Here is a 13,667-nt window from a genome sequence, read left to right on the forward strand (position 1 = left end):
GCTGACATCTGAATTGTAATATTTTGAGGATGAGGTGAACTCTCTATTGAAACCTGACAATGTGTTTTACCTGGACTATACTTTATACTTAATCACAGCATGCTTGTGTAACTTCTTTACATACAAAGTAGGCTCTCAACATCCAGTTAAACATGATTTTAAGTGGAAGGTCACAGAGCCTGTCACACCTGGGCACATCTGCTGATGGACTCTTTATGCTGATAAAATACAGTTTATGTTTTCCATGCCTGCAGGAAAGTTGGCAATCAAATAATAAAACACTGGTATGCATTAAAATCTTCCATAAATAATTTTTAATAATTTATACAAAAATAGTTATGTATAATGTAAGATGTAACAAAACCAACTACAAAATGTGTCAAGCCGGCTGCAGATGGTGTGTGTGGTCCTCTCTAAGGTAACACCAAAAGCCTTGGCATTGCAAGGAACAGGGTGTCTCTAACAAAACTACCAAAAAACCCACTAAGCTCAGGCTTCTAAAATAATTTCTCCAAAGCTCATCTTCCTTTCCAACAGGCCACTTTAGAAATGGCACGGAAAGAGTGCACTTATGATGCAGAAAGAGCAGAGGAAAATATCTGAATCACTCATCCCCAAATGGGTACTTGAAAGGATTCACCCTTGGCAAGACTTGGGAATCAGAACTGTGTCCTGAGATCTCTTGTTCCAAATTTCAAAAGAAATATAAGCCCACTTGCTCTTGAAGTCTTTTCCTCTCCCAGGCTGTACCCCCAACCCTTCTGGAACTAACTTAGTTTTTGCAGGAGTTCCTCTTCCACTTGCCCAAATTGAACACTCACAGACCTTTCAGCTATGAACTGCTCACAGCCTTCCTTTGTGACTTGCTTGCAGTACCTCTGATCAATATTACAGTGACCTTATTGCAGTCTGATAGGACAATCTCTGTCAGAGACTCCAGTGGTAGTGACGATTGAACTAAGCAGGGTGATAGAGTGATCAGTGACATGGTTATATGAACTGAGGTGGAGCTTGGAGAGTGGGGGCATATGGTGGATAATGAGCTGCACGGAAGCGTCTGTGATGTCCACACCAGCTAGGTGCAGTACTACAATGTGCCAGTGCTTGCTCCAATTGTCCATCTGAACTTGCCTGTTGTCTATGGGTGGGCACAGTAGATCCGGCATCTGGGCATCATTTAGTCCTTCTACCCACTGAACATCCAGGGATCCGAGTAATGGACAACTGGAACCACAGAGAGCTGAGACAGCAATGCATGAGCAACCCGACAAAGTCTCAGAGCCCAGGAAACCGCTGGATGAGCAAATTCAGCTATTCCCTAGAGATATTGGTCCAGCTGACGTCAAGGGAGACAGGCTATCACTGGACGATGCCACTCAGCATCAGAGGATTGATGGACTTGCAGTGGTTCAGGTCAATGCGGGTCCACAACTGCTTAACGCAGCACCAGTGGTTCCAGGTTCTGCAGACCTGTATGCAGAACCACAGGACTTGGTGTACGAGGTAGCTGTAATCTGCCATCCACACCTCCTTGACCATAACAGGGGCTCCTCCATCATCAAGGGGTGGCGAGTCAGTTGGCGGCTGAGGGTGGCAGTGAGATCGCATGACTCTCCATCTGGATGCACATAGCTGGGGATGAAGAGGGAGGGGATTGGAAGAGAACCCGAGGTGGGCTGCACAGGCCAGGTCCTAGTGGGTGCTGAAACTCTCTAGAGATACCATTAAGCCTCCTGCTGAAGTGGTGGGAGGCGCTTGCAGTGGCTTAGGGGCCTCTTTGACTCCTCATTCTCACTCTCGGGCTTAAACTTGATGGGCCGATGGTTCTCATGTGCCAAGGTACTCTCTGTCTTTTGGATCTCGTAATTGAGATCCTTGCTTCTTTGCTCAGCTCCTTTTTGGGAAACTGCCGTTTCCAGAGCATCGTCACCTTATTTATCCTTCTGGGCCTTCAGCCCCTACAGTTCAGGGCCCAGCAGTAAGTGAGCTGGAACGCGACTGGTCACTCTCCCGGGTCTTAGGAGGTGCCTCAGGCTGGTCACCTTCTGGTTCCAGCTTGAAGAACCAAAGTGGTTTGTTGGCCAGTCCCAAGTGATCGTCAGCGTTCATCCAGGATCGCCTATTTTTCCTGAAAATCTTCTTTTCTTTGCCAGGTGTTAGCTGTTCCTGGAAGTAAGGCAGACTGGATCTCCTAAAGGGGCTGAGACTGCTGCCTAGAGGAGAGGCAGGAGTTAGAACGGGGACATTTTTGAAGATTCGAGGTTGGCTTGCATCCACTCAGCTCTTGGAGCTTCTCATATTTCTTCTTCCTCCTTGGATGCTCATCATCAGATATCTGCAGGCACCTTCTAGGGATGCTCATCTGACCTGCTTCGGGAGCCTCTTCACAATCACTCCTCCACTTGGCAAGCTCTTGTGCTTCCTTGTTATCCCAGTTCATTTTCTGCTCCTTGAGCAAGGAGCCAGGCAGGTTGGAGGCAAACTTTAAGTCAGGGCCTTGCTTTTGCTTTCTGGTCTTGCCAGCATGGTAACACTTCAGACACTCCCAGCAGTTGGGAAGTTCTTTGTTGACCACACCTTCTGGTTCCTTAATCTTAAGGCATCCAGGGTGGATAATCTCATTGCAGATGGAGCAATCCATGAGCATGAAGTTAAACTTGCCTTCCTCCTCTTCTGCTGTATCCTCCTTCCCTCCCTCGCCACACACAAGGCACATGGCGGTGTGGGGCAGCATTGGTGGGATTCACTGCAGGATGATGCCACTCTGCTTCATGTACCTGGGGCCTCCAAAGTTCTTTATATCCTTGCAAAATCCACACTCTAGGTAGTCCATCTGCAGGCAGGCCTTGTGCTTGTGGCATTGGATCCTGTGCCTGCGACCTCCTGCTGTGGTTCTATTTGCACCGAATATCACCACTGAGACTGGAACCAACTTGCCCTGTGGCCAACCCACCACCAGGTTGTGGATGGCCTCTGATTCACAGTCATCATCCTTGGCGCTGGAATGACATGTCCATGGCTCATGGTAGACCACGACTTGCTAAAACTGGCATGGCTGGAGAGCCACCATGGCTTGCAGAGCTAGGGTTAGGGTTAAGATTAGCCATTCTTCCATGTTGCCTTGTGGTTTACAAGATTTTTAGTTTCATGTGGTTCCTTTTATTATTCTTGGAAATTACTTGGTAGTGTTTGTACAACCAGTGTCCTGTTGAGAAAGTCTTTTGTTGTGCTAATGCATTGATCAATAATCTGTAAATTTCAGGCTTTTTGGTCAGATACCTGGTTCATTGGAAGTTTAGATTTGTGCAGAGTAAGATATAAGAATCAAATTTTATTCATCTACCTACAACTGTCCAATTTGACCAGGACCATTTGTTTTCCATAATATGAACTGTTGGCCTCTTTTCCAAAAAATCAAGGGAATGTAAGGCTATGGAATTATAGCTGTATCCAATATTATCTGACACTGATGAATAGGATTGTTTACACTTTATATGGTTATAACTGTGTTGTGTAACCTGAAATCTGGAATGGTGATGCTTCCAGCAGTTTTGGCTTTGTTCTATTGTTTTGCTTCATTTTTCATTTCATGGTTTGGTATTGTTTCAGCTATTATTGGTCATTGGTGTTTCCATCTGAAATGTATAAATCATTTTCCCATTTTTATATTAACTTTGTTGTTTTAAATTTCATTTCACATTTCAAGCATCCTTCTCCCTCCCATCTTTCTCCTGACATGCTTTGTGTCCTGCAGCCAAGCAGCTCCCCTTCCCATACCCTCCTCCCAAAGTGTAGGGAATCCCATATAATTGCAGCAATACCTGGACCATAAGTTGAGACGGGGCAAGCCCCTCTTCCTGCAGTAAATCTAAGCATACCATTTCACCATAGTGAATATGCTCCAACAATATATCTCATGCACCATGATCAGATTTGGATCCTTGTTCAGGGGCTCCTCAGATAGACCCAGCTACAAATTTGCCTCCCAAAACCAGAGGGCCATGGCCCCATGTTTCTCCCACTTGCAGATGGCAGAGGTGGCATGGCTTTCGGCCTATCATTTATCAGTCTCTTAGAGTTTCATTAAGTTGTCACTGTAGATTTTCCCGTCATGGTCTTGACCCACCTTGCTCATGTATTTCCTCCTCTCTCTCTTCCACTGAATTCTCAGAACTCTTGGTTGTGGATCTCAGAATCTGTTTCCATCCATTACTGGATGTAGTCTCTATAATCTCATTTGGGAAATTAGCCAGTCTGATTACAGGTGAAAGCCATTCCCTGCACCCTATCCACTATTATTAGGAGTTTTAGCTGGGTTCATCCTTATGGATTCCTGGGAGTATCCCTAGCAACACATTTCTCCCTAACTTCATAAAGGCTCCATTTATCAAAATATATCTTTCATTTTCCCTTAATCTGTTCCTCTCCCAACTTGTCCATCTGTTTTCCACATGTTGTCATCCCCCTCCCCCTCCCCTTTACCATTGCCTATCCCTAGGTTTACTTGGGAGAGCTAATCTAATTTCCTTTCCAAGGACACTCCATAAACCCCTCTTAGGACCCTCATTTTACCTAGCTGTGAATTTTAGTCTGGTTATTCTCCACTTTCTATCTGGTAATCACTTATGAGTTACTACATACTGTTTTTGTATTTCTCAGACTGGGTTTCTTCACTCAGGATGTTTTCCTCAAGTTCCATCCACTTGCCTGCAAATTTCATAGTGTAATTGTTTTTTTCACAGCTAAGCAATACCCCAATTTGAAAATGTATTCCATTTTCTTTGTTCATGATATGGTTGAGGGGCATCTGGGTTCTTTCCAGATTCTGGCTAGTAGAGATAAGCTGCTATGAACATTGTTGAGCAAGTGTCCTTGGGGTATGATTAAGCATCCTTTGGGTATATGCCCAAGAGTGGTATCACTTGGTCTTGAGGTATAGTGATTCCTAATTTTACGTGAAAATACCATACTGAATTTTTAAGTAGATGCTGAACTTTGCACTCCTATGTTCTCCTTACTCCACATCCTCTCCAATATAGGTTGTCCTCAATATGTTTGATCTTCACAATTTGCACAGGTGTGAGATGATATATCAGAGTAGTTTTAATTTGCATATCACTGCTGACAAAACATGTTGTGTGATGCTGTAAATGTCTTTTAGTCATTTTTCACAGTCTCCCATATTTCACTTAAAAGTCTTCCACTTTTGGTGAGATTTATTCCAGCTTATTATATTTGAGGCAACCTTGGATGGCATTGTTTTCTTGGCTATTTCAGTATATGTGGTATTTCTTTGTAGATAGGCTACTGATTTGGGGGCTCAAGTTAAAATCTGTTGCTTTGCCAGCAGTTTGTCAGCTATTAGAGTTTTCTGGTGGGGTATGTAAGGTAAAACTTTTAGGGAAGTGTATTACCTACAAATGAAGTATACTTTGACCACTTCTTCCATTCTGGAGTCACCTACATTTTCTCAGGAGGTTATTTATATTTACTTGCATAAAATCAGTCTTGCTTTGTGGTTGATGATGTGGTCAATATGGAAAGCATCCCATGAGATTCTGAGAAGGAATCACCATCTTTTCTGTTTGAATGAAGTGTTCTCAAGATATTGTTAGGTCAATTTGAAACATAAAGTATGTGAACTGCAGTAATTCTCAATGGAATGGAAAAAGAGACTCAGAATTAAATCCACACACCTATGGACATTGATCTTTGACAAAGAAGCCAAAATAATACAGTGAAAAAAAGAAAACACCAGGAACAAATGGTGTCACTATATCTTAATATTGGCATGTAGAAGAATGTGAAGAGATCTGTGTCTATCACCCAACAAAACACAAGTCCATGTGTACCAAGACTTTGAAGTAAAACTACATACACTGAACCTGATGGAAGAGAAAGTGGGAAATAGCCTTGAATGCATTGGCCCAAGAGGCAACTTGCTGTATAGAAGACTAATAGAAAGACACCAAGATTAATGATTAACAAATGAAAGCTTGAGCTATCAGAATTACACCGGACTTATCTATGGTAACTCTTAAAGCCAGAAGGTCCTGGATAGATATTCTACCAACATTAAGAGACCCTGGATGCCAGCCCAGACTACTATCCCCGGAAAAAACTATCAATCATTATCAATGAAGAAAACAAAATATTCCATGAGAAAGCTAGATTCAAGCAATATGTATCCACTAGCCCAGGCCAACAAAAAATTTTGGAAGGAAAACTCCAAGCAGAAAACATAGGCATTAGAGAATCCCTCTCTACCAATAGCCAAGAGAACAAAGGAGTGAAATTCCACACAAAATTCCACCAATAACAACCATTCCAAATCAAAGAAGAATGAGAAATCAATGGTCATTAACATCCTTCAACATTAATTGCCTTAACTCATACATAAAAAGACACAGGCTAGCATAATGGATTCGAAGACAGAACCCATCCTTCTGCTGCATACAAGAAACACACCTCAACTGCAAAGACAGACATTACCTGAGACTTAAAGGTTGGGAAAAATTTTTCAATCAAATGGACCCAAGAACAAGTAGGAGTAGCAATCCTAATATCTAATAAATTAGACTTTAAAATGAAATCAATCCAAAGAAATGAAGTAGGTCATTACATACCCATCACAGGCAAAATCCACCAAGATGAAGTGTCTATCCTGAGCATCTATGCCCCAAGTAGAAAAGCATCCACATTCGTAAAAGAAACATTACTAAATTAAATCACATATAAAGCCCCACACACTTATAGTGGGAGATTTCAACACACCACTCTGACCACTAGACAGGGATACCAGAAATGAAACTCAACAAAGAAGCTAAGGGTATAATAGAAGTAATGACCCAAATGTGATAAACACACATCTATAGTACATTTCATCCCCATAAAAAAGAATATACCTTCTTCACACCACCACATGGAACGTTCTCAAAAATTGACCACATACCTGGCAACATATCCAACCTCAGCAGCTTCAAAACAATTGGAATAACTCCATGCATCTTATCAGACCACCATACTTTAAAATTAGAATTCAACAACAACACAAATTGCAGAAAACCTACAAACTCTTGGAAATTGAATAATGCACAACTGCACCATTCCTGGGTCAAAAAAGAAATAAAAAAAGAAATTAAAGACTTCTTGGAATTCAATGAGAATGAAGACACAAAATACCAAAACCTATGGGACACTTTGGAAAAGCAGTGCTACAGGGGAAGTTCATAGCAATAAGTGCCCACATGAAGAAACTGAAGAATAGCTACACTAGAGAATTCACAGCACAGCTGGAAACTCTAGAACACAAAGAATCAAACTCCCCCAGGAGGAGTAGATGCCAGTAAATAATCAAATTGAGGGCTGAAATCAATAAGGTAGAAACTAGGAAAACAATAAAAAGAATCAATGCAACCAAGAATTGGTTCATTGAGAAAATGAACAAGATAAACAAACCTTTGTCCAAACTTAACAAACAGCAGAGTGTGAACATGAAAATTAACAAAATCATAAATGAAAAGGGGAACATAACCATGGACTCTGAGGAAATTCAGAGAATCATCAGGTCATACTTTGAAAACCTGTACTCCAGAAAATTCAAAAATTTAAAGGAAATGGACGACTTCCTTGATAGCTATCACTTGCCAAAATTAAATCTAGAACAGATAAGCAATTTAAATAGACCTATAACCCCTATGTAAATAGAAGCAGTCATCAAAAGTCTCCCAACTAAAAGAAGCCCAGGTCCAGATGGCCTCAGAGCAGAATTCTACCAGAAATTCAAAGATACCAATTCTTCTCAAAGTATTCCACACAGTAGAAACAGAAGGGTCTTTGCCAAACTCTTTCTACCAGGCTTCAATAACCTTGATCCCCAAGCCACACAAAGACACAATTAAGAAAGGGAACTTCAGACCAATATCCCTCATGATCATGATGCAAAAATAGTCAATGAAATGCTGGGAAATCAGGTCTAAGAAGATATCAAAACAATCATACACCACGATCAAGTAGGATTCTTCCCAGGGATGCAGGGCTGTTTCAACATACAAAAATCCATCAATGTAATCCACCATATAAATAAGCTGAAAAACAAAAATCACATGATCATCTCACTAGATGCTGAAAAAGCCTTTGAAAAATTCCAACTCCTTCCATGATAAAGGTCTTGCAGAGTTCTACGATAATAGAAACATACCTAAACTTATTGAAAGGTATATACAGCAAACCAAAAGCCAACATCAAACTAAATGGACAGAAACTCAATAAGATTCCACTTAATTCAGGAACAAGACAAGGCTGCCCACTCTCTCCATATCTTTTCAATATTGTACTTGAATTTCTAGACAGAACCATACAACAATGAAAGCAGTTCAAGGGGATACAAATTGGAAAGGAAGAGGTCAAACTTTCATTATTTGCAGATGATATGATAGTTTACATGAATGACTCAAACAACTCTACCAGGAAACACTTACAGTTGATTAACACCTTCAGCATAGTGGCAGGCTACAAGATCAACTCAAGAAAATGAGTAGTCCTACTATATATAGTTGATAAAAGGGCTGAGAAAGAAATCAGAGAAACATCACCCTTTTCGATTGCCACAAACAACATAAAATACCTTGGGGTAATCCTAACCATACAAGTGAAAGACCTATATCACAAGAACTTTGAGTCTTTAAGGAAAGAAATTAAAGAAGAACTCAATAAATGGAAAGATCTCCCATGCTCTTGGATAGGTAGGATCAATGTAGTAAAAATGTCAATCCTGCCAAAAGCAATCTACAGATTCAAAGCAATCCTCATTAAAATACCAGCACAATTCTTTACAGATCTTGAAAGAATAATAATCAATTTTGAAGGGGAAAACAAAAGACCAAGGATAGAGCAACAATATTAAATGGGACCTCCTGAAACTGAGAAGCTTCTGTAAGGCAAAGGACACAGTCAGCAAGACAAAAAGGCAGCCCACAGAATGGGAAATTATATTCACTAACCCCACATCTGACAGAGGGCTGATCTCCAAAACTTACAAAGAACTCAAGAAGCAAGTCTCCAAAATACAAAAGGATTCAAGTAAAAAGTGTGGTATTGAACTAAATAGAGAATTCTCAATAGAGGACACTAAAATGGCCCAGAGACACTTAAGAAAGTGCTCAACATCCTTAGCCATCAGGGAAATGTAAATCAAAGCAACTTTGAGATAACGTCCTTTGTGTTTAGACATGGGCTGGATCCATGAGAGCACTTGTGAAATTTTCTGTGTACCATGTGAGTGCATGAGCTTGCAGAGGCCAGAGGAGGTGAATAATGCCCTGGAGCTCCAGTTAGAAGAGGTTTCTGAAAACCATGCAAGTGTTATATGGGTGCTTTGTCATGAACCCTGATTTTTCTGAAAATTCATCAGTGATCTTAAAATGCTGTTTGACATCTCCAGTTCTGAAATGAAACTTAGAAAATAAAAGGAGACATATGCACTATAAGAAATGATGATGTTTCACAAGAGGTAGGACTGAATAACATTGTATGACAAAATTATTCGGATATTTAATTACTATTTAATAGAGTACAATGAAGTAAATAATCCTTGATGAGTAATAATTTAAAGAGCTACATTAGGCATGAGTCATTGAAAATTTTATCTAGTGTTTAATATGGTAGTATTTCACCCATACAATTAAGAGGATTAGGGAAAATATTTCAAATAATGTAACAGGATTGGACTGGAGTAATAGATAAGTGGGTGACACACCTGCCAGAGTAGCATGATATAAGTTTGATATCCAAGACAATGGGAAAAAGCCATGTGCAATTACACAATGAAGACATGGTGACAGCGGGAGTCCCATGGCTCCCTGGGAAACAGCCACATCTAATAAATGAGTTCCAGTCCACTGAGAGACTCTGCCTCATAGGGCCTGTGTGGTGTTCCAGCATGTGACAGCTGAACTTGTCCTCTGACCTCCACCTGCATGTGCACCTACACACACACACACACACACACACACACACACACACACACACTTACTCACACAGACAACAAAAGAAAGATATCCCACTATGGCAGGCATCTGCAACACGGTGAATTTCTGATACAAATCGATCAACTTGGGATAAATCTATGGCGATCTATAACCCTGGGCTTCTAACACTTTTGTTTGAAAAGGTTTCCATCGTGTGTGTGTGGGGGTGTAGTCACACACATATGGAGGATAATGGAGGATAGAAGACAGATAATGGGGTTGGTTTTTTCCTTCCACCGTGTGGGATTGAACTCGGATCCTCAGACTTGGTGACAAGGGCCTTTGTCTATGGGGCAGCACATTTCCCTGTTTTCCTGAAACTGGAAATTCAGTATGGGAAGAACATGCCAGTCTTTGCAGAGACATGTAATGTTGTGAAAATAAGTGAGCTGCTGATGTGGAATGCCCTTTGCAGGTTGTCATTGCTGTCTCACCTTCATTGCCTGTGGCCATCTCTATGAAGACGTTTTGTGCAACAAGTTCCTCTCTGCTTGACCTGGTCTCAAATTTCTTGGAAGTTACTGGAGTTAACATTCTGTGTGAAGCTTTGAAAGGCACAATTTGCCACCTGTAGGAGTTATGGTGGGGATGTCTTCTCATCTCTTGCGGGGAATGGAGTTTCTGATGTTGGCCTTCAGAAGAAAGTGGAAGGGCAGACTTGGGTGAATGTGAGTGTCTCCTCAGACTCTGTGGTGAAGCCTACCAGCCATGAAGGCTGTCTTAAGACATGGAGCTCCTGAAGATTAGGTCATGAAGGTGAATCCCCAGGAGTGGGATTACTGCACTGATGAAAGAAGCCCCAGAGGCTACAGGAGTGCCCTGGAGTGTAAAATTCATCCCTGCTTCACAAGCATTAATGCACACATGCATTAGACCTGCATAAATCATGTTTATATACCTCCATCAATCATGAATCTATGAATATGTGTTTATGTATCCATTTACATTATCTGCCTATCATATATCTGCCCACCTATTATTTGTTATCTATGAATTTGACATTTCCCCTTATTCCCATATAAAAACTAATTCTTTTTATTTACATATAATACATATCTTCCTATAATAATCTGCATATCAGCTATCCATTATCAATCTAAACATCATATGCTAATTATTATATGTCCCCTATATATCTAACATACCTGCCTGATGTCTATATTTATCAATTATGAATTCATTATCTTCACATTCTCTGTCTTCACCTATCTTATACCCATTATCTTCCTCCTATTCCCCCAACCTCTTAGCCATTATTATAAGTGTCAAAGGGAACCATGAGATTGAGGATTAAGGAGGGCTTGAGGATGTATTATCTTAAATACTGGCAGAAGTTTACCATCTGATGACAGCTGGAAGTCAGGGGTAAGGTAGCCCCACTTATTTTCAGAGCATCTAGAATTTCACCAGGGGAAATGGGAGTAGGAACAGCAGATACACCGTTCAAGGCAAAAAAGTTACAGTGAGGTAGCATGGAACAGAGTAACCCAGATGGAGACTCATCTTCAGTATTTCAGAACAGCTTGGGCATTTCTGATTCACACAAATAAATGAAAATATGCCAAGCTGTTGAGATGGAAACTTGTGGCCTATGGATGTAGCTCAGTTGGTAGAATGACTACTTATTATACAGGGTCCTGGGTATGATTCTACAGCAGCTCTTTTTAAAAAGGTGTGAGAGCTACAAACCTATGATCTTAGTGCTAGGAGGTAGAGGGTTCGAAGTTGAAGGTCATCCTCAGCTATGTAATGAGTCTGAAGCCAGAGTAGGATAAGACACTGTTTCAAAAAGAGAAGATAGTTAAGGAATGGCTGCAGAGAGGAAGAATGGGTCAGTACAGCGATAAGCCCTGTATGGTTAAACAATCACTGGACACTTCTTATATACAAGCAAAGCTAAATAGACATAGTAGGTTATATATTCAAATACATGTATCCAGTGCTCTTCACCAATGAGCCAAATCTCCAGCTCAGGAGTTAATAATTTTAATAATTTATGTATTCTTTGAAAATTTCATACACATATAAAACATGTTTTGATCGTATTCCACACCCCACTAAACTAACTTCACCCCCCGAGGGACCCTCCAATTCAATTAAACCCCCCTGAGTCTAAGTTCTTTTGACCATGTGCCTATGGGTATGGAGTCATCCACAGGGGCATGGGCAGCCTACCAACAACCAAACCTTAAAAGGCCTTGTCACTTAGCAGCCTTTAGATAGTAATAGTTCCACTGTTAGGGGTGGATCTCAGAGTCCCTTCCCAGTCCATGTTGGGATTTTGAATGCAGGTTTTGTGCTGGCAACCTCAGCATCAACTGTGAGTTGATGAATAAGATGGTCACTTCATCTCTAAAGGACAGCATTTTGTAGTGTTTCTTCCCAGCACATCCCCAGTACATAAGGTCTATCTGCCTCTTCTTTCATAATCCCAGAGCCTTGGATAGGGAAGGTTGATGAATGCACATCTATGGTTCAGCAATCAAGGTCACTTTCTCTAATCACGTTCTAACAGTTGTGAATCTGTACATTAACCACTACCCAGAGGGAGAAAAACAGCCTCTTTGACCAAGAGAGTGAGAAGCACCCATCTTGTAAATACTTAGAAGGAAATTTGACAATATGCCCATTAATGAGATCAACAGTAGGTTTCCCTCTGGGGCCTGTGATCTTCTCAGCCATGTGATTTTGACAGTGTTTACAGTAGCAGACCTTAACTCATCCCTTTGGAGCAGGCATAATAATTCAATTAATCAAAAAGCAATTGGCCACCGACAACTATCATGTCACTATTATACCCCTGGGCACAACTTGATCAGGCATTTTCATGCCTTCTGAGAGACACACTCACCTAACCAATAGCTACCTTTCTACCTGCCTCCCACATACATTACCCATAAATGGTCAGCCCCATCCTCGAGAACTTTGCCCATATGGGCAGGTTGATAAGATGAGTGTCTGTGAAACTGTTTGGAGGTACATCCTGTGAGAAAAAAATAAAGTTTCCTGCCTCTGCCCTATTGACTCAGGTCCCATAATGGGGCTATAGAGAGAAATGTCCAGGCTAGAATGAGATTAGAAGGGCTGGGGAGGGGCACAGAGTGGTAAATACTTGACTGAAAGGGAGGTTGTAGAGTTAGGGATTGAATGGGCAACAGATGCAAAAGAGCCTGGTAGATTATGTCTTAATTCTTTAGCTAAAGGTGAAATGACTTGTGCTCATACTGATCAAACAAGAAAGAAAAGAGACAAATGTGAGAAGAAATTGAGGAATCAAGCTGTACTCTTTCAGAGAGGCATATATTCCAAGTTTTATTTGTGAATTTAAGGGTGACTTAATGCCCAAAAATCTAAGGGAAATTTTTCATGAAGAGATAACAATGTTGAGTGTTGACTGCTTAAGATATTGTTTTTAAAATGGAGGGGTGGGCCCCTTACTCCCTAGGTTCATGGAACATTGAAGAAGAGGAGATAGAAAGATTTTAAAAGTTGTGAGTACTCCTACACAATAGCTTCTTCTACACTTGACAAGGAAGGTCTACTCATGAACTGACAGTAGCAGTGGCTGCCTGCAGAAGACCTGCACAACATCAAACCATTCAATATTCCAGCAGGAATAGAGAAGGAGCTCCTGACTCC

At 41.0% G+C, this 13,667-nt stretch overlaps 1 pseudogene; it reads right to left on the minus strand.

Annotated features, from left to right (window-relative positions):
• Positions 1-767: 767 nt before the first annotated feature.
• On the minus strand, positions 768-12,942 carry LOC121136286 (annotated as a pseudogene).
• Between the last annotated feature and the right edge of the window lie 725 nt (positions 12,943-13,667).

The sequence above is a fragment of the Mesocricetus auratus genome, unplaced genomic scaffold (assembly GCF_017639785.1).
Source record: "Mesocricetus auratus isolate SY011 unplaced genomic scaffold, BCM_Maur_2.0 Super-Scaffold_100057, whole genome shotgun sequence".
NCBI lineage: Eukaryota > Metazoa > Chordata > Mammalia > Rodentia > Cricetidae > Mesocricetus > Mesocricetus auratus.